Source organism: Oryctolagus cuniculus, chromosome 4, assembly GCF_964237555.1.
Source record: "Oryctolagus cuniculus chromosome 4, mOryCun1.1, whole genome shotgun sequence".
NCBI classification, from domain to species: domain Eukaryota; kingdom Metazoa; phylum Chordata; class Mammalia; order Lagomorpha; family Leporidae; genus Oryctolagus; species Oryctolagus cuniculus.
The window spans coordinates 101,305,915-101,326,451 of NC_091435.1; the positions used below are offsets into that span (position 1 = coordinate 101,305,915).

The 20,537-nt window shown below is 39.7% G+C and overlaps 1 long non-coding RNA gene across 2 annotated transcripts in view; it reads right to left on the reverse strand.

Annotated features, from left to right (window-relative positions):
- Positions 1-12,499: 12,499 nt before the first annotated feature.
- LOC103350453 (uncharacterized) overlaps positions 12,500-20,537 on the reverse strand; it is a 121,333-nt gene continuing 113,295 nt past the window's right edge. The window contains exons 7-8 of one of the 2 annotated variants that reach the window (XR_011388047.1): positions 16,650-16,766; positions 12,500-12,799 (exon numbers count right to left, since the gene is read on the reverse strand). This is a non-coding gene — a long non-coding RNA (uncharacterized lncRNA). The remainder of the gene's footprint in view (positions 12,800-16,649; positions 16,767-20,537) is intronic. The other variant, XR_011388045.1, reaches the window with a different exon arrangement.

Consider the following 20,537-nt stretch of genomic DNA (forward strand, 5'->3'; position numbering starts at 1 on the left):
GTGGCAACGACTTTACAACCTGATCTCAAGAGACCTATTTTGCAGAAATTTAGTCCCAGGGGAACACGTTTGGAACACTAGGCTTATGAGGAACTGTCTGTTGGGAGAATTCTAGCCTGGCAAGTCTCTTTTTTTATTCTTCATTTCATTCACTTCTTTTTTTTTTTTTTCCTTTATATGCTGATTTTATTTCTTTTTGGTTTTTCGCATGAGTGGGATGGCTGGGTAACATGGTAGATCTACTTTTATATTTCTTTTTTTTTCACACTTTTATTTAATGAATATAAATTTCCAAAGTACAGCTTATGGATTACAATGGCTTCCCACCCATAACGTTCCTCCCACCCGCAACCCTCCCCTTTCCCACTCCCTCTCCCCTTCCATTCACATCAAGATTCATTTTCATTTCTCTTTATATATAGAAGATCAGTTTAGCATACATTAAGCAAAGATTTCAACAGTTTGCTCCCATACAGAAACATAAAGTGAAAAATACTGTTTGAGTACTAGTTATAGCATTAAATCTCAATGTACAGCACACTAAGGACAAAGATCCTACATGAGGAGTAAGTGCACAGTGACTCCTGTTGTTGACTTAACAAATTGACACTCTTGTTTATAGCATCAGTAATCACCCTAGGCTCTTGTCATGAGCTGCCAAGGCTATGGAAGCCCCCTGAGTTCACTGACTCTGATCATATTTAGACAAGGCCATGGTCAAAGTGGAAGTTCTCTCCTCCCTTCAGAGAAAGGTACTTCCTTCTTTGATGACCCATTCTTTCCACTGGGATCTCACTCACGGAGATCTTTCATTTAGGTTTTTTTTTTTTTTTCCCAGAGCATTTCATTCACTTCTACAAGCAATCTTTGGTCACCTCTGTTAGGTAACATGTGAAGAAATAATTCAAATCATTTTTTATCACAAAGAGGGGGCGTCTTAAAAATTCATAGAAAACAAGCAATATGCAAAACCAAGTAAATATTTCAAAATATTTTCACACAAAACAGGGATGGGTTTTGTGGCACAGTGGATTAAGCCACCATTGAGATGCCCACATTTCACATTGGAGTTCTGGTTTAAGTACCAGAACGTTCATTGCCAATCCAGCTTCCTACAAATGCATGCTGGGAGGTAGCAGATGATGGACAAAGTGCTTGTATCCTTGGCATCTATTTGGGAGACTCAGATGGAGTTCTGGATTCCTGACTTTGACCTGGCCCAGCACTAGCTATTGCAGGCAGTTAGGGAGTAAATCAACAGATGGACACACTCTCTCTCTCTCCACTCTACCTTTCAAGCAGATTAAAATAAATAAATTAATAAACCTTAATTTTTTTTTCAGCAAAATAGACTTGTCTTTTAACGCCATTTTCCCATTTGATGTATCCTTGTATGTGTTGGGTCACTGTGAAGGTAACATATGAAGAAAAAATCCAAGCTGTTTGCATAAAGAGAGATAACTGTTAAACCATTTCTGGGATTACCTGGTGAAAGCAGTGGTCAGGTTTTAATAGTCAAGTCCACAGCTACTGTCTTAGCAATGATGCACAAGCTACAGTTCTGGCCATTTTTCTTGAGGGAAACAATGAGGCTTTCACATCATTCTAGCAAAGTTTCTTTAAAACTTATTGAATATGGTTCTGATAAGAGATTTGTCAAAGCAAACTGGCTTGGCTAAAATTTTCCATTATCTGAATAAGATCCCCGAGTTTCTGGAAATGGTTCAGAGGTCTTCTGGGGTTTAATAGTCTCATAATTCCAGAGAATGGTTGAATCAGAAAAACTACTTACATATGATGATGGTTAATTATTAAAAATGTTTACTTTTTCTTCTATTTGAAAAGCAGAAAGAGAAAGGGAGAGAGAAATCATCAATCCACTGGTTTACTCTCAGGCTGAATCCCGGAGCCTGGAACTGCATCTGGATCTCCTACATAGGTACCAGGGACCCAAGCAATTGAGCCATCATTTGCTGCTCTTAGCATGCATTATCAAGAAGCTGTATTGGGAGAAGAGTAGTAAGGACTTGAACAAGGCACTTAGGATGTGGCATTCAGACTGTCAGTTCAATCTGATGTGCCCCAACACACCTAGCCCACCACACACATGATTATTATTTTTAAAAACTTTAATGATTTCATTAGGGTGGAAACACATAGAGTAATATCACACCACAGCTTGGCAGACTGCATCTTTGAGCTATATGTGGGCAAAGATTTATGTCTGTGCTCTTCATATACTGATGGGTTCTGGTAGGGTACAGAGAAGGGAGGAAGGAATGTTTTATGGCCTCCAAGGAGGCACAGGCCTGGACTGCGAAGAGGTTAGCCTTCTGAGAAGTGACGTACATTACTGTGAGAGTGGTTTATAAATTTCTGTCATGCACTGAAAGGATATGAAAAGTAGAAAAGTGGATTCTAGAGTTTATTGTTTATATGTCCATAAGCAAGTCATATAACCTTTCCAGAGCTCAGTTTCCTCATCTGTAAAATAAGAGGATTGAATTAAACCACCTGCAAAGTCTCTTGAGACATCTGCGAGATTGGAAGAGTTGACACTAATGGGGATTAAAAGTATCATCTATGCTGTTTCCTTCATGAAAAACAAAGCAAATGAAACAAAATGAACTATATTCTGAGAAAGAAATTCCATGCTCAGGTAGTCATATTGATAATGGCTTATCCATCAATACTTCGAACAACCCTCCCACTACCTTGTTCTTACAGGAAAAAAAATCCCAATAGGGCTGGTTCCTGAAAGGTCTGCCTTGAATTACATCACTAATCCAAATCACCCCTTATGCTCCCCTGCTCCATGCCTCTTCTGGTACCTGTTCCAGTGGAAGAGTTGTGGTTCTCTCACACCATCACCCTTTCCCTCACCTTCATGCCAACTTTCTCTTGGCTGCTTATTGCATACACTTCAAGTCTTGACATACCAGAATTCACCAGGAAGACTCACCTTCCAGACATCGTATCTCCTCTCACCAAAGTAAAGTGCTTAGCTGGCCCTCTCTTCTTTGCTCCCTAGCATCCAAATACACTTCCATCATTTTAATTTTTAATTATTTAATCACACTTCTCTCCCTTACTAGTCTGTAAGTTCCTGGAATGCAAGGGTCTCTTATTTACCTTTGAATTGTGAGACTGAACACTTTGACTAGTACTGGGATGTACTCAACTAATGTTGCTGAACAAATGAATAAATAAATAATTTAGGGGCCGGCGTTATGGCACATCAGGTAAAGCAGCCATCTGTGATACTTGTGTTCCATCTGGGCACTGGTTTGTGTCCTGGCTGCTTCACTTCCCATCCAATTCCCTGCTAATGTGCCTGGGAAAGTAGCAGAAGATGGCTCAAGTGCTTATGCCTATGGTACCCATATGTCAGAGACCAGGATAAAAATCATGACTCTTTGCTTCAGTCTGGCCCAGTTCAGCTATTGTGGCCATATGGGAAGTAAACCATCAGATGCAAGATCTCTCACTGTCTCTCACTGTCTCTCTCTGTCTCTCTCTATCTCTATCTATCTCACTCACTCTGCTTTTCAAATAAATAAGTAAATCTTTGAAAATAAACAAATAATTTAACACTATTCAGGGAAAAAGGGAGAGACAAAGCAACATATCTATAAAGACAACTCAGACACATGTCTGCTTTTTTAAACAGCCTATAGCAAAAGTATACACTGTCACCTTCCCATTGGGAAGACTCTAACAGCAGAGGTAATACTAATCACTCCCCATTTGCATGCAATTGCCAATTTTTCTGAGCTGTGTTTGGCTGGTAGCAATGGAATCTAATCTGGTCCCATCCATTGGAGAGCATTCCATTCTAATAGCTGCCTCACCATAAGCTGGGAATGCATCACACACACTACTTATTTCTGCATCATAAACTGCTAATGTTTCTTCGGGCTGATGGGGTTTTGCGTTTCTTGAAGTTGGGCGATGAGCTAAATATTCTTTTCTTCTTGGCAATGTTTTAGATTGCCCCCATCTCGTTGTGCCATCATCCTGTCCTGGTATTTGGTGGGAACCTGAGATTTCTGTCATTAGCAGATCTTTTCCTATGATTCCTTTTAACCTAATATGTTAGCAGATTGTGACTAGAAACAAGAGGTAAGCCTGCCATGGATTTAATGCCTCATAGGTATATAGATAGCAATTCGGGGGCATGCTGGGTCAACCTATACTAGCCCTCCTCAGGTGAAAACCTTTTGATACTTCTCCCTCTAATTCTTGAGGAGCAGTGGGGAATATAAGCATAAGATAATGTCAGGAAAGAGACCTCAGCATTGAATTACTGATGGCTTAGGATTCATCCAGAGCCAAACTATTAAGATGGGGTTGGGAACACAGAAATATAAAGGACATGATCTTCAGTCCCGTGGGGACCACAATATAATCAGGAGACAGGTGATTAGAGTATAATACAGACTTATAAATGCTAACATAGGACAAGTATGTACTGCTGCGTTCCATTTCTACCTCCTAACACATGAGTAGAAAGTAGTACAGTGTGTAAAATATGGTTATCTGCTCCACATAGTGTCTATGTATTTGTTCCTTCAGGAGACTGGGGTCAAGTTGCTCTGGCATATGACTGGTTACAGTCGAGGGCCAGGTAGAGAGGACAGAGACATGCACTGGCTTTAGACCATTGCAAAGGAATTCACTCACTACCTATATGAGGTGCTGAGTCACAGGGAAGCAAGTCCCATGACTGTGACCTCACAGTCTTGTAGGAGAGATAGACATGTAACATATTTGCAGCCAAGACTTTGACAGAATGGTGGAAAGATTTACAGGGCATAGACAGAACAGGTGATGTCTACACTACAGAGCAATGTGTGTGTGTGTGTGTGTGTGTGTGTGTCTGTGTGCATGTGCATGTTGTGGGGAAGGCTTTTAAATTGAAATTTGAAGGTCAATAGATGTCTTTTGTGCTTATAATAAGACAAAAATGATATTCCAGGAAGGATAGTTCTGCAGTTCTAGACCTGATGACCCAAGAGCTCAATGATAGAGGAGGAATTGTAGACAAGTGGGTTAGGACTGTTTCATAGGACACAGAATTTGTAGTCATAGCACAGTCGTATGATAGGCATGTATCCAAAGGTCAGGTACCCAGCAGGTGGTCAGAGCACAGGGATGGTAAATCCAGCCAAGTTCACCCAAGAAGTAGAGTTTTGGATATCAAAACAGCCTGTAAAGTAAACACCATCTTACCTCTACTGGGGGAAGGTGCTGACAAAGCAAAATAGCAAAATGAAACCTTTAGGAATCATAGCTGCAGGGCACCCAAGTGTAGCCCAGGCATCAGGAGCAGATACACATCTCTGGGCAGGTTAGGAAAATTTGAAGGCTCACTGTTGGAGAACTGAGAATGCAAAGGAAAATATTGCTGGGATTCATACACTGGGCCAAAGCACAGTTGTTCACACTGCCAAAGTCCCTATGACTTGGTTCAGCCTGAACTTGTACTTACGGGGTACAGAGGAGCAACAGGAGATCCCATGTAGAAACATGGGGTGGCAGAGGCATAATGTGGATTTATTGAATCACCACTTTCACTACTTTATTCCTTCTCAGAGACTTGAGTGGGTCATGTAAACCTTTCACTTTTAAGTCCAGACTCCCCTGATGGGCCAGCTGGGGCCTCACATTGTACTCATCCTTCCTTTATAGTCGTATTCTCACTTTGAAAAGGACCTCTGAGCGATGTTCTCAGACCACAGCAGGCTCATTCCTATCTCTGTGATTTTGCTTCTGCTCCTTTTCTGCTTGAAATAGCTGGAATGACTTCCACACTATTTTTATAAATGACATTCATCATTAAAGGCCCAGTCGGACCATATGCCTTGCCTATGCTTACTTCTGGTATTTTCCTTAAAGCGTTTCCAGACCAATCCAGCCATATGGAGTGCACACACTGCTCTCTTCTCTTACACTACGACACTTGGAGCCAGGGTTATACCATTTAATGAGTAATTATTCCTCGACAGTTTTGAGGATGTGAGTTTTATCTATTCAGTTAGATAGATAATAAACTATAATGGAAAGTTTATTTTTCCTCTTATATTTTTGTCTATCCCGAGTACCTAGCACAGCACTGAGGAACGATATGAGGAATGGACATAGGCATTTAATTGGCCAGATACCAAAAATAATTTAGAGAGACGGATTTGAATTACACTGGCCAATTAAATGCATACTTCATTTAAAAATTGATAAAGTGTTCTTTGTGAATTCTGACTAGTCAATTCCATTTTCATTGTTTACCATCAAATCCTTTAAAAATTTTTAACTTATCATGCTCTTTTTTCACACTTCCTATTATATTGTGTATGAGTTTGGGGCTTTCCATCACCACCACCACTAACAACAAGTTTGGAGAAGACTAAGTGGCTAGCAGGCAAATGTTGTTTCTGCGTTTTTGTTCCACCTATTTGCTTTACTGTGTTAGTTAACTTGGGTCTAAAAAAGATATTTGGAAACCAGAGAGTTTTAAAATCATTTTCACTCTTGGTCTGAGTACTGACTTTCTCCAAATGAGTAAGAGAAATAGTTTGTTTTATGATACTTCTGAGTAACAATAACAGGTCTATAAATAACCATGATGGCTTTCAGGAGGCTTGAGCTATGAGTATTAGATGCTCATGGTCACTCTGTTCAGCATTTTTATTGAAGTAAACCCTGACTACGTATGTTGTTGCTACCTGCATCTCAGAGAAGATGTCTAGTACTCATTAACATTGCCTGTGACCTGGGGAACAATAAAACAAAGGATGGCACTTTGGTAGAGATGACAGGTGTGGCTCTTTTTTCATATTCTCCAAATACCTTTACAGTCTGTTGCCATCAGTTCACAGGGCTGCTTGATACAGCTTGGGAAGGAAGGTCTGGCATGCAGGACTGGTATGAATCCTAACCCACCACTTCCGTTACTTCCTAGCTTTGTGATTGAGAGCAAATCACTCCACTTTTCTGATAGACTAATTATCAATATGTGGAGACTCAAAAAGGTCATGGAAAATTTGCACTGTCTTTTAATTTTATTTTTCTGGGATCTTGTTGAAATCCTCACACCCACTCTGCAGAACTTATGTTTATATGTGGCCTGACACAACATCTGGCATTTAGCTGTAGCCGTAATTATTATTTGCTTATGGGCTAGCTTTGGAGGCAGCATGATACGGGGAAGGAACAGAGGTTTCAGAGCAGGGTCTGGTAATGGTTCTTCCACTTACTATCAACAAAGGTTGGTAAGTTACATATGCGCTCTGGGCTTCAGTTTCCTGTCATAAAATGAAAGTGATCCGTGTCTACCTTAAAGCGATATCATGTAGATTTGAAGAGAAAGACCCCATATATAGTGTCTGACACATGAGAACCATATCATGAATAGTTATTTTGTCATATTATTTAATCTTATGTTAAATATTTTTTAAAAATGATATTTTAAGCCTGTTCCAAGCTGTTGCTTTCTGATGTGTCTGGGGAATCAACAATGAATGTTGCTGCTAGGATGCAGGGTCGACTAGCAGTATTCTTTTTTTTTTATTTTTAAAGATTTATTTATTTGAAAGGCAGAGTTACAGAGAGGGAGAGAGAAAGAGAGAGAGGTCTTCCACTTGCTGTTTCACTCCCCAAATGGCCACAACGGCCAGAGCTGAGCTGATCCGAAGCATAGATCAGGAGCTTCTTCTGGGTCTCCCACACAGGTGCAGGGGCCCAAGGACTTGGGCAAATCCTCTACTGCTTTCCCAGGCCATAGCAGAGAGCTGGATTGGAAGAGGAGAGCCAGGACTAGAACCAGCATCCATATGGGATGCTGCGCTTTAGGCCACAGCGCCGGCCCCAACTAGTGGTATTCTTGTAATCGTTTAACAACCAGGTAACCGCCCTACCCCCAGGAATCTGATTTCCATGATCTAAATCCTACCTATGCAAAAGCTCTTTCCACACAGAGAAATTGCTTTCAGCACACTGCTGGGTTGGTTTCTCTTCCTGAACCCCTGTCAACAGACGAAAGCTATAAAATCACATTCTTGTTGCTCCATGCCATACACTGACAGTAGGTATCTATGCAGAGTCTGCAATCAAGAATTCCCACTGTGGAGGAGTGCTTGGGTATCCTGACTCAACAGGAGCCCTGAGACCTTGGAAAAGTCACTTGTTCCTTTGAGGTTCATCGAAGTCTGACCCCTAGAGAATTTCTAAGACTTTCTAACTCTAAACGCCATTATTCAATAATTCCAAAGACATATCTTTTCCATTCCTTTCTTTTTCTTAGGTCACATGTATTTTTATCTTGAGACAGAATGGAGAGACTTTGGATTTTAACAAGTTCTGTAGAGAAAAGAAATTAAGAGTGCTTTATCTTTATAAGTCCTGATGAATATTTGTTCTCCATGAAAGGGACTTTATTGATCATTACCAGAGTATATTCAGAAAAGAACTCTGCCAGTGATTAGACACTTGAATAAAGCAGGCCTTATCTTCTTCTTATTGTCTTAGTCCATTTTGTGTTGCTGTAATAGAATGCTTGATGCTGGGTAAGGTATAAAGAAAAGAAGCTTAAAGTTTGATTCTGGTGGCTAGGAGGTGCAATCAGTATAGTGTTAGCATCTGATGAGAGCTCCCCTCCCTGACCATATCACAACATGGGACAGAACAGCGAAGCAGCCTCATGCAGAAGAGCCAAAAATGTGGTGTGGCTTTGCTTTATAACAACATGTTTCATGAGAATAAACCCCTTCTGCCAAGCCAGCATCAATCCTGTCTGGTGCTTTCCTGATTTAATTATGTCCCGCTAGGTCCCATCTCTTAGAGTTTCCACCACCTCAACCTCTCTACACTGGGGACCAGGTTTCTTGCACAAGCCCCTTTGGGGGTCAAACCACATCCAAAGCAGAGCAGTTGTCATGTGACTTGATGAGATGTTGCAGTACAGGGAAGCAGTTGGAGGAGTATAATGTGTTGCCCACTCTTAAGGTGTTATTTTTGAGCATGTCTTTTCTGTATTGCAAAAATGTAGCTGTGCTGAAATAAAACTGTTTATTTATTTTTAATATATACTACAAGGTGCATTACGTGATATTTGCAATATCTGCTCAAAAGATAAACAATGATTTCATGCAAAATGATGCCATCTTTTTTTTTTTTTGCAATTAACAAAGGGTAAGGTTTATTGATGATCCGACATGTCGCCCCCCCCCCCCCGTCTCAGTACAGGTGAGCGGCCTCGAATAGTCTTGGGTTGGGGTTTTTATACACGTTTAAACAAAAAAAATCAATCATTACATAGCTCAGAGAGTGGTATAGAGTAAACAATTGATACAAGTGATTTTACAATCAGTTGATTTATAAATACAAGGAGTATGAACAACTTATAAATGATGCCATATTTTAAATAAAGAATGATCCACAATTTACTTCAGAAATATGCAAATGTGACATTTTGCAAGAAATGTTTGTAAACATATGGAATTAAAATGTTGCATGAGGCAATTTTACTTTGTTTTTTATTTTGTTTTAAATTTGTTTTGTATAAGGATAATGCCATCATACATTTTAGTATTCCTGGCACTTAAATATTTGGAATATAATGAGAAAATCTAAATTAAAACATAAAAAGCATCCTCCTTGAGTAAAAAATGAAAAGTAAATAAAGAATTTAAAAGAATATACAAGTTATCAATAAGTAATTAAACTGCCCTAGAGGTTTATGTTAGAAATCTTTCCTTTTTGCATAGTCAATGCTCAAAAACTTTATCTTGGAAACACCAAAGCAATCTGTTGATTGTGTTCATTCAAACACAGTGTTCATTTAGGGACAACCTGTCAGCACGATTGAAATCAGTGACTATTATTCTACTGGTATGTTTCTATTCCACAAAAATTTATTGAGCACACATGTGTGTGCGCGCACACACACACACATTGTTAGATACTGTAGGGATATAGAGATGGTATATACAGAATCCTGTAGTGGGTTGAATGGTGGGACCTCAAAAGACACATCCATGTCCTAATTGCCACAACCTATTATTCTGGAAAAAGGATCTCTTCAAAGAGAATTCAGTGAAGAATCTTGAGATGAGGAGATAATTCTGGATTATCCGCATGGGTTCTATGGGTGTGCCTTTATGGGAGAAAGACAAATAGAGATTTGAGGCAAGCAGAAGAGGGGGTGAAGTGACCACAAAGGCAGAGATTGGAGTGATGTGGCCTCAACTTAAGGGATGCTTACAGGCACCAGAAGCTAGAAGAGTAAGAAATTAACTCTATGCTCAAACTTTCAGAGAAAATGTGGCTATTGACTCTATAATTTCAGACTTTTGACCTCTAGAACAAAATACATTTCTCTTGCCTAAACTAGCAAATATGTGGTAATATGTAGAAGCAGCCTCGGAAAGTGAATGCAGATCGTCTTAAAGGAAACTAACATATTATATTTCTTTCTACATTATATTATTGTTAATGCCATAAAACTGGTTAGAGTAGGAGTTTAAAGGCAGTAAAGACTGTTTTCATTGAAGTCAGGGGGATTTAAACAGCATTTTTAAAAGTTTGCGGAAAATGGAATTGAAAAATAGTGCATATTTTCCAAGACTTCTTTGCAGAGTTTTCATATTCACTAGAAGAAGATGGATTTGAGAATCTTCCTAAAGTTCAGTAAGACTTGGATTTAGGAAGATGGAGCTGATACCTGAGGGTGGTGCTGGAGGGTGGTGGATTGGGTAGCTGTGTCTGAGATGGGGGTGGAGGTGGGCAATGAGCTCCAGGAGAAAGAAAATTTGCTATCAAAGACTGTGAAGCATGAGAGAGTTACAGAGAAGAGAGTGAAATGGAATTAGTTTGGGAATGGAGCAGCCACAGATAAAACCAGGACCAGAAAGGGACTTGAGTGTTGAGCTAGAGCATTGATTCCATTCTTAGACAATAGAATGAGTTTTTAAGTAGGAACAAGGTAAGCACATAAATGTGTTTGAGCAGGATCTCTGGCATGGTATAATTTAGAGAAGAAAGGTACTGGAGTGTAAGAAGGCTGGTTAGGAGGAGATAATGCTAGTCCAAAGAGAGGAGTATTCTGTGTTGACTCCGCTCCTGCTTCCCAATTCATATATTAAAGTTCTAACTCGCAGTCCTTAAGAATGTGACTATTTGTAGGTAGGGCTCTTTAAAGATGTAATTAAGGCAAGAAGAGGTCAAATGGGCAGGCCCTCATCCAATGTGACTGGTGCTTTCATAAAGGAGAGGAGAGTACGACATAGACAAAACAGACCAAGGAGGAACCCTGAGAAGACACAGAGAGACAGTTGACTTCTGCAAGTCAGGGAGAGTGACCTCAGGAGAAATCAAACCCATAGACACTTTGAACTTGTGTATTTAGCCTCCAGAACTGTGTGAAAATAAGTTTTTGCTGTTTAAGTCAACCAGTTTACAGTATTTGATAGTGGAAGCTCTGGCAAATGAATAAAAGGGGGTTATAGTAAGATTACTTTGTGACAAAGCACAATGTCCCCATCTGGAGATTTTTGACTGTGCTGTTATTTGCTCTTCTAGATAGAGTTGTGGCCCATCTTAATATAAAGGCATTCCGTTTAGTGTAGTGACTTCTCAAAAGGAGGTGTTCTATTGTCACATGCTAACATTCTAACCCCAAAAGCATCATGCGTCCTAAGGCACAAGAACAGCATCATTTCTAGTGTTATAATAGTGCTTCTTTCCAGGATACTAAACGGACTCTTGGTTCACAAACTCCTTGCATTTTGCTCCCACCTTCTTCATCCTAAAGTATGATAGAGGTTAGATGCTGCCTACAGATATGTGTTGATTGAGTAAAGAAATATGAGCATTGACTGAGCATATGGGCATCCAGACATAGTAATCTATCTTAATCTTTCCTTTTCTTATTGGTCCAAAATTTACCTATCAGTCAGGCTAATGTGTGGTTACATGTGTAGGCCTTTCCCTGAAGGTGAAAAGCAGTTGGAAGATGAAAGGAATATAAAGACCATTCCTGGGTTCACTACAGGTTTCTGAGGGCCAATGGAATAAATGGTATAAGGCATCCCAGGCAAAACGTCAGGCAGATGATTAGAGTAGAGTGACTGGGGAGGGGTCACAAATCCCTTTTCCTAGGGAGGGATCAGGGACTATGCTGTCCCCAAAGACCCACCCAATACTGCCCACTTTGTAATTTAAATTGTAGTTAAAGTGTTCTGATAAATTGGGAAGAGCTAAACCAGAGACGTCTAGTTTATGGCACATGTGCAACCTTAGAGTAATCCTGCTTCATTTTACAATAATTATAATATAATTTGAATTGAAATGTTTCCCTCCCCTGCCAAAACTGTGGGTATTCCTGCTGCATACTGGGAAGCCACATACACAGAGAGCTCAAGGTATAAAATTCCCAGAAGTTGATCATGAATGGCAATCATGAGCATCATGGTCTCATCACCAGTCAATGGCCCTCACACTTGAGTGATAAAGCCCCAAACCAGGGGCAAAAAAGAGTGCCGCACTTTCTCTTAACTGGCCAATGTTGCTCTTAGAATATAATTTTAATAAACTTTGCTTTATTATCCCTATTTTCATCGCATTGAACTATAATTTATTACTCTATCAGTGAAAACAAATCAAGGCAGGTTGGCCACTGCTGGTGACAAAAATAGAGCTGCAACAAGTGGAGTGGAGCCTAATGGGTCGAGCAGATGCTCTTTCAGGTTGCTCAGTAGACTAGTGAGTTGCTCTTCAGCCTTCTGCAGCAGAAAAGCTCCAACATCTGGAAAGCAAAGTAGATCAGGAAACTCAGACGAATCATTTGCACACCTTTTTTTCAGGACCCATGGAAACCACTGCTACTGACTGCCTACTCTGTTCTGCATGTTATGGTCAAAAACTGGCTCTGTGTTTGCTGAGCACCCAACATTATCCTAGGTGTTTGAGAAGTAAAGGAAAGATCCAGGGACCTAGGAAACTAATGATCAATCTGGGAGGCAGGTCACATACTTAACACCTCATCAATTATTGTAAATTACCATGGAACAGACTGAGCTCAAGTCGGTTGACTTGCTTTGGGCTATTAGACAGCAGGTTTGGGTTGTGTCTATTACATTCAACATGTGCGTCTGATTAGTTGCTAATGTGTGCTCAACAATGAGCCAGGTGAGATGGGAGCTATGGAAGGAGTCTAAGATCTATATCTATCTCTGCTCCAAAGAGCTCTGAGGTTAGCTGAGTAACAAGACAAAGATGAAAGCCAGGTAACAAGAAGAGTGCCCAAATGAATGATGTCACCATGAACCTGAGAATTCAGTTTCAGAAATGAAGAGCACTGTATCAGTTGGAATACTTGTAGAAGGTTTTATAGAAAGTACTTGTTAAAACAACAAAAGGAGTCACTGTGTACTTGTTCCCCATGTAGGATCTCTGTCCTTAATGTGTTGTACAATGTAAATTAATGCTATAACTAGTAATCAAACAGTACTTTACACTTTGTGTTTCTGTGTGGGTGCAAACTGTTGAAATTTTTACTTAATATATACATAATTGATCTTCTGTATATAAAGAGAATTGAAAATGAATCTTGATGTGAATGGGATGGGAGAGGGAGTAGGAGATGGGAGGGAAGTTATGGGGGGGGGGTGAAAAGCCACTGTAATCCAAAAGCTGTACTTTGTAAATTTATATTTATTAACTAAAAGTTAAAAAAATAAATTACAAACAAAGAAGAACAGAGAATTTCTTATGGCCTGTTGCTTCACAGAAAGATGATGGGAGAGGGGTTAGAATGTTAGGAAGGTACTTCAGAAAGCTGATGAAAAATGGAATTAAAAGATGTTAAATTTAGGGGTTGGCATTGTCGCACAGTAGGTTAAAAGCTACCTTCTGTGATACCAGCTTCCCATATCAGATTACTGGTTCGCACTCTGGCTGCTCTGCTTCTAATCTAGCTCTTTGCTAATGCACTTAGGAAAGCAGCAGATGATTGCACAGGTGCCTGAGCTCCAGCATCCCAGAGAGGAGACCCAGAGGTTTGGGCCTGGCACAGACCTTGCTGTTGCAGCTATTTAGGAAGTGAATGAGTGGATGAAAGAACTCTTTCTCTGTTTCTCCCTCTCTCTTTGTCATTTTGTCTTTCAAATAAATGAATGAAATAAATCTTAAAAAATAATAAATGGGGGCTGGCACTGTGGCGTAGCAGGTAAAGCTGCCGTCCACAGTGCTGGTATGCCATATGGGTGCTGATTCAAGCCCCAGATGCTCCACTTCAGAGCCAGCTCCCTGCTAATGTGTCTGGGAAAACAGCTAAGTATGGTCCAAATACTTGGGCCCATGCACCCACGTGAGAGACTTGGCTCCCCACTTCAGATGGGTTTAGCTCCAACCATTGAGGCCATTTGGGAAGTGAACCAGCTCATGGAAGATCTCTCTCTGCCTCTGCCTCTCTGTAACTCTGACTTTCAAATGAATAAATATGCCTTTTAAAATGGTAAAAAAAGAAAGTAGAGCCTGAGATTCACATTAATTCATATGTTATTCAGGTATTTTTATTCACATAGAAAATATTATATAATGTGTATACAATGTTCCAGCTTTTCATAAATTAGTGGAGAAAACAGACATTGTTTCTATCTTCCTGGAGCTTGCAGCTTAATGGGAGAGACAAGCATTAGTCACAGAACTGCACTGCTATTAAACAACATACTACACCAAGAACCTTAAAAAATATTAGGTGAAGAAGTTTGAAGTAGGTCATCAGATTCATGTTTACTCAAATATCAAAATGATGAGTAGGAAATGATCAGGTTGTGGAGGTGGGAAGGGTTTTAGGTATAGGACTGAGCATGTGCAAAGACCTGAGGGGAAGAAAGAAACTATCCAGCTGTAGAAAAGTAATCAACCAGTGTAACTGGACAACAGAAAGGGGGAGAATACTTCCTGGGATTTGAGGGCTCAAGGGTATCTTTAAGGATCTGTGAAGAGCCATGCATCTTCTCTCCGGGAATGTTCTAAATACAATCAGCAAGATCACAGATTTCTAGATGCCTTTGGACTTCAGAAAAACAACCCCACCTTAAGAACAGATGTGGTTGGCACTGGCTCTCAGGGGCAAAAAGGGTTTTCACAGCAAAATAAGGATTTGGAATGAGCAATTTTTGCATGATTGTGGAGGGCAGAGTTTATCCCTAGGTAAGGTTTTTATCATTCTTACTCCAGTTCCATTGACTGCCCTCAATTCACAAAAGTCAAGGTGAATAATAAGAGAAAGAATATTTCTATGCTTCTGTGCTTCTGTGAATTTGCTTGCAATGCTAATGGTGGCTTTTGGTCTTAAAATGATAATTTCTCTCCTTTTTCTCATGGCTTCTGGGCCCTCTCCTCCCACTGTCATACTCATCAGCACCGTGGGGCTGTAGAGTACACAGGGCTATGGAAGAGAAATGGACTCCATGGCATTGATTTTTTTGACTCAATGGACTTCAAAAGCAGTGGTAAGAATATTACTAAAGCTGTTGACTATAAATCATTTTTGAATGCATTTTTAATCAGCATTTATCCAGCTAAGTCAATCAATCTAGAAAGTATGTGAAGATAAGGTCTAATAAAAGAAAATTCATATTTTTCTGGGGTAAACCTCCCCATAAACTTAGAACTGAATACTAGATATTTCCTCTGAATGGGAAATGTGTTTAGGCAGGTACATAGATCCCCAACAGAGACTATTTTCAATATTAATTATCTTGCTGTGCCTTAAATGGTTTTCGTTTGAGTGTTAAGAGGTTTGTGAAGATTAGATTATTTAAATAGCAAAAATCAATTTTCCTGAATTTAGACAGTCTTTTGCAGTCAACTGTAAAAAGCCAGAGGGGGTGGAGAAAAAGGAATGTTTCACCTATCTTGTTTGTTCGTTTCCAAATGTGCAAACAAACTGAATGGTTAGAACAAAAACAGGTAGGGTGTACATTAGAGGAAAACAAGATTTCAATTACATTTGTCTTTCTTGGGTTGATGGAGGCCTGGGCGTGAGAGGAGTCCAGCAGTCATGGCCATGGTCAGAAACCACATCATGAACTGCTCTTCCTCAGCCAGGACGTTGCTTAGTTCAGAAGTCAGGAGTGCTCAGCAGGAAATGTGAGATAAACATGTGTAGCAGGGCTGCACAGAAGAGGAGCTCATATGTGCCCGGAAGAAATGGAATGCTGTCTTTTATTGCAAATGTCTTTCTCTTCCCCAGGGCCAACATGAAGCTTAAGCCAAGCTTGCTTTTAATTCGGCAGATGAGTAAAACTTATGTTTTTTTGTGTGTGAAAGGTTTGTGCTTGGCTCTGAGCTATACCTGTCTACAAAGAGCATCCCTTTGGTTAGAAAAGAGTATTCTCAAGCATCACTATAACAATGCACAGTGAGATGTCTTACACAAGGGCCATGATCAAGAGGCCTAATGTGCAGCTTATATGCAAAATGTTCATGGAAAATTCATATTAGCTTTTAATCCCATTTTTTCATGAATTTTTCCAAGTACTCTCCTATTGTAGTTCTCAATACTTTGGTAAGTGCATTGTTCTGCCCAGGTTGTCATAACAAAATACCATAGACTAACTCAAGGAACAGAAATTTTGTTTGCTCACAGTTCTGGGGACTGGAAATCCAACATTAAGGTGCCCATAGTTTTGGTTTCTCTAGATATCTTTCCTTGAAGATGGTTACCTTCTTGCAATATCCTCACTTGGTCTTTTCTCTGTGTGCTGTGGAAACAGAGAAAGATCTCTGGTGCATCTTCTCTTGTTACAACGATCCTGTCCTATTGAATTAGGATCTTACCTTCAGTAAATCATTTAATCTTAATTCTCTCTTTAAACACTCTATCTCCAAATGCAGTGATGTTGGGAGTTAGAGCTTCAGCATATAAATTTTGGGAAAACACAATTCAGTTCATAATAGTAAATGAATGCATGAAAAGGAGGAATACACTGTAAGTCCATAGTGCTATGGAAAAAAGAATAGAAAGAAAAGGATAATCTTGATTTGACATTGGTACCTACCTTAGAGAACTTGTCATTCAAGCTAGATCTTAAATAATGCTGAGAACTCTGACAGCACAGCATGGGGGAGACAAACTATCATGCAGAGAACATGGTTTGAGGCATGCTCAGAGGCCTGAATGTTCAGAGAAACCATGTGGGAACAGAGACTGGGTAATGAGTACCCATTGTGTGTATTGGGGAGATGGCATGGACTTGCAGGATGAAGAAGATTGTAGAGGCCATTCACTTAGAAAATGCATTACTTTGAGGGCACTGAGGACATACAAGATGCCAGTCAGGGAAAGGTCATGATCCCATGGAGAGTTGAGGAAGGTCATGTTAGTGGTGGGATGGCTTGTAGTGGAGAAAAGAAAAGGCAGAGGCTCTGGTAATAAGTGCAAGTGTCCCTATTCCTTTTCTTCAAAATGCCAGACCACATGGTCATCCTGTGACCCTCTGCACTCTAGGGTTTCCTGCCTCCTCTTACATTTGTCTTTCTTGGGTTGTTGGAGGCCTGTGCATGAGAGGAGTCCAGCAGTCATGGCCATGGTCAGAAACCACATCATGAGCTGCTCTTCCTCAGCCAGGACGTTTCTTAGTTCAGAAACAGTACACAGAAACTTTTCTGTGTACTCTACAGCCCCACGGTGCTGATGAGTATGACAGTGGGCTAGTCAATAAACCTTGGTTAAATTGTAGTACAATTTTATAACAGTGATTCCCAAGTATGTGTAAGGAGTAGGGATTATTCTGAAAGGGAACACAGGAGATCTCAAAATGACTCCAGCCACCGGACTGTGTTCCATAGCCATCCACATTGAGATTCCAAAGCTTTTTCCCAAGAGGCATCCCCACCATCACCAACTGTGTGAATGTTGGGGATATACCATGTTCTTGAGTGTAACAAGAGGAGGATGAAGTTTGAGAATCAGCCTGTCAGAGGTTGGGTAGTTCACCTTTTTCTTCCTCCAATCACACCCGGAGTTCTGCTCCTTGTTTTTGAAGTTAGGGAATAATTTTCCCCACCCCCAACCATCCATATGGCTGCTGTCTCCTTCCCTTAGAATTTGAGAAAGAGGAGTTGAAGAACTATTATCCTGGGTTAACCAGTTGACACTATTGAGAGATTTTAATCCTCATTGCCTTGCCTTCTTTTTGGGTATTGACTTCTTCATGTATCATTCTCTCTCTCCATCCCTGTTCTTCAGATTTACTTTCCTCAAACATTAGAAGATTAAAACAATTGATGAAATTTCACTTTAGTCTATGTGGAGGTCTCACGTGGAAATATCATTAAATCTAAGACTGTAGAACACTCTGTTAGGCTGGGCAGAGATGAATTGGATGCATTTTTCATATGATCACAAGGAACAAATGGCCAGGTGAGAAGTGAATTGGGGTTTGCCTCCCTGAGTTGTCAGAACTACATTTCCCTCTTCTCTCTGTATGCATCTCTGCATATTTCACTGTTATTCAGAATTTCCCAAATTCCTATTTATTTTTTAATTCATCATAATATAGGGCTGAAAATTTTATTTCATCATTTTTCATGCATAATGAGCTTTTATGTTCAATTCATCATCTTTTTCCAAACTATATAGAGAACAGAATACTAAGAAATATAGGTGATAATTTGAAAAAATGTTTAGCTTTGGCAGCTCATGACAAGAGCCGCAGGTGATTACTGATGTCATAAATAAGAGTGTCAATTGTTAAATCAACAACAGGAGTCACTGTGCACTTACTCTTCATGTAGGATCTCTGTCTTTAATGTGTTGTACTATGTGAATTAACGGTAAAACTAGTCTTCAAACAGTACTTTATACTTTGTGTGTCTGTGTGGGTGCAAACTGTTGAAATCTTTACTTAGTATATACTAAGTTGATCTTCTGTATATAAAGATAATTAAAAATTAAAAATGAATCTTGATGTGAATGGGATGGGAGAGGGAGTGGGAGATGGGATGGTTTGCGGGTGGGAGGGTGGTTATGGGGGGAAAACCGCTATAATCCAAAAGTTGTATTTTGGAAATTTATATTTATTAAATAAAAGTTAAAAAAAAGAAAAAAAATGTTTAGAAATAATCCTGGCCTTTGAGGAGCTTAATATCTGGTACAATATAAGTACTTTAATGAAACGGAGAAGGTTGTAAAAGTAAACTATGATTGCCATGGATTGGGGTAAATTACCACTTTTCTATCAAAGCAAGATAAACAAAACAAAAACTGAAAGGCAGCTTTGGTAGACAGGTATCTTCCAGCAGTGGCTGCACTGAAGTTGGGGGGTGGAGGGTCTCTCATTGATTGTTCTGGCTATTGTGGGAGGCTTAGGACCTGATTGTGTATGGACAAGCCCCAAGCGATGGTTGGCCCCAATTGATGCTAGCTTCTCTTTCAGCCAGCCTGCTTGCACATATGGCTTAGCCATAGGCCTCTCATATCATGGGCATGTTTATCACAGTTGCCACATCCAGGATATTCCCAAGAATTGTGCAGACACAGTACCTTAAGAGAAAGTTTGAAGATTGGAGTTTAGGTAAGAGAAATATTTAAAGCAAGGACTTGAAGGAGGAATTTCCCAACTGATCTAAAAGGGAATATTTTGTTGAAACAACAAGTTTTTAGGTAGATTGAGAAGGTTTCTGTATTTTTCACCATTGTTCTATAATACAGATGTCATCCTTTCCCAATGGGACTATTTCCATTAGTATTGTATTTTATTGAGATTGCTTCTTCTCACCAGTGGGCTAGAGCCATTTAGTGCTCTGATTTTTAGCCATTGTGACCTCTTATTACCCATGCTACTTTGCCTCATGATCATATAAAGCACACATAATAATGCTACTGGCATTTAAATTTCATTACAATTCATATGTTGTTGAACACTTTTTCCATTCTACACTTTAATTTTTGTACATGGTGGAGCTGCTTCATTTCCATAAGAATGAAGTTATACCCAAAGTCTACAGGCACTGGTTCTAGAGGTCGTGATTTATTTTGGAGCTTCTGTGTGTCTGTCATCCCACATGGGAGAAGCACACAAACGTATATACATTAAGTTCTTTATCTTTTTTTCAGACTCTGTTCTCATTATCTTTTCTAAGAGTAATTATAGAAACAAATCTTTGCTGTGCTCAATTGTTTTTAACACCAAGGACCACTGGAAGTCATAGAGCAAGAACGTGAGTGCACTCTCAGAGCTCAGAAAAAGTTTCAGTTGCAGAAAAGCAGTCGGATGAAAACTCATCAGCATTTTTTGAACAGTGGACATTATACATATATAAATCTATAGTTATACATATTAGGCTTTATATGCAATATATAGTTAGATATATAAAGTATACAGTATGTCTGGGGAAAGCTAAACTTTCTATGTGTTATGGATGCATCAGAATGGAGATGTTGGATGGGAGCAGTGCATATTGGTGACTAGGAAGGTTCCAGGTGAGAGGACTGAGCCAGGATGGTGAAAGAAGGAAAGTAACATGCCCTG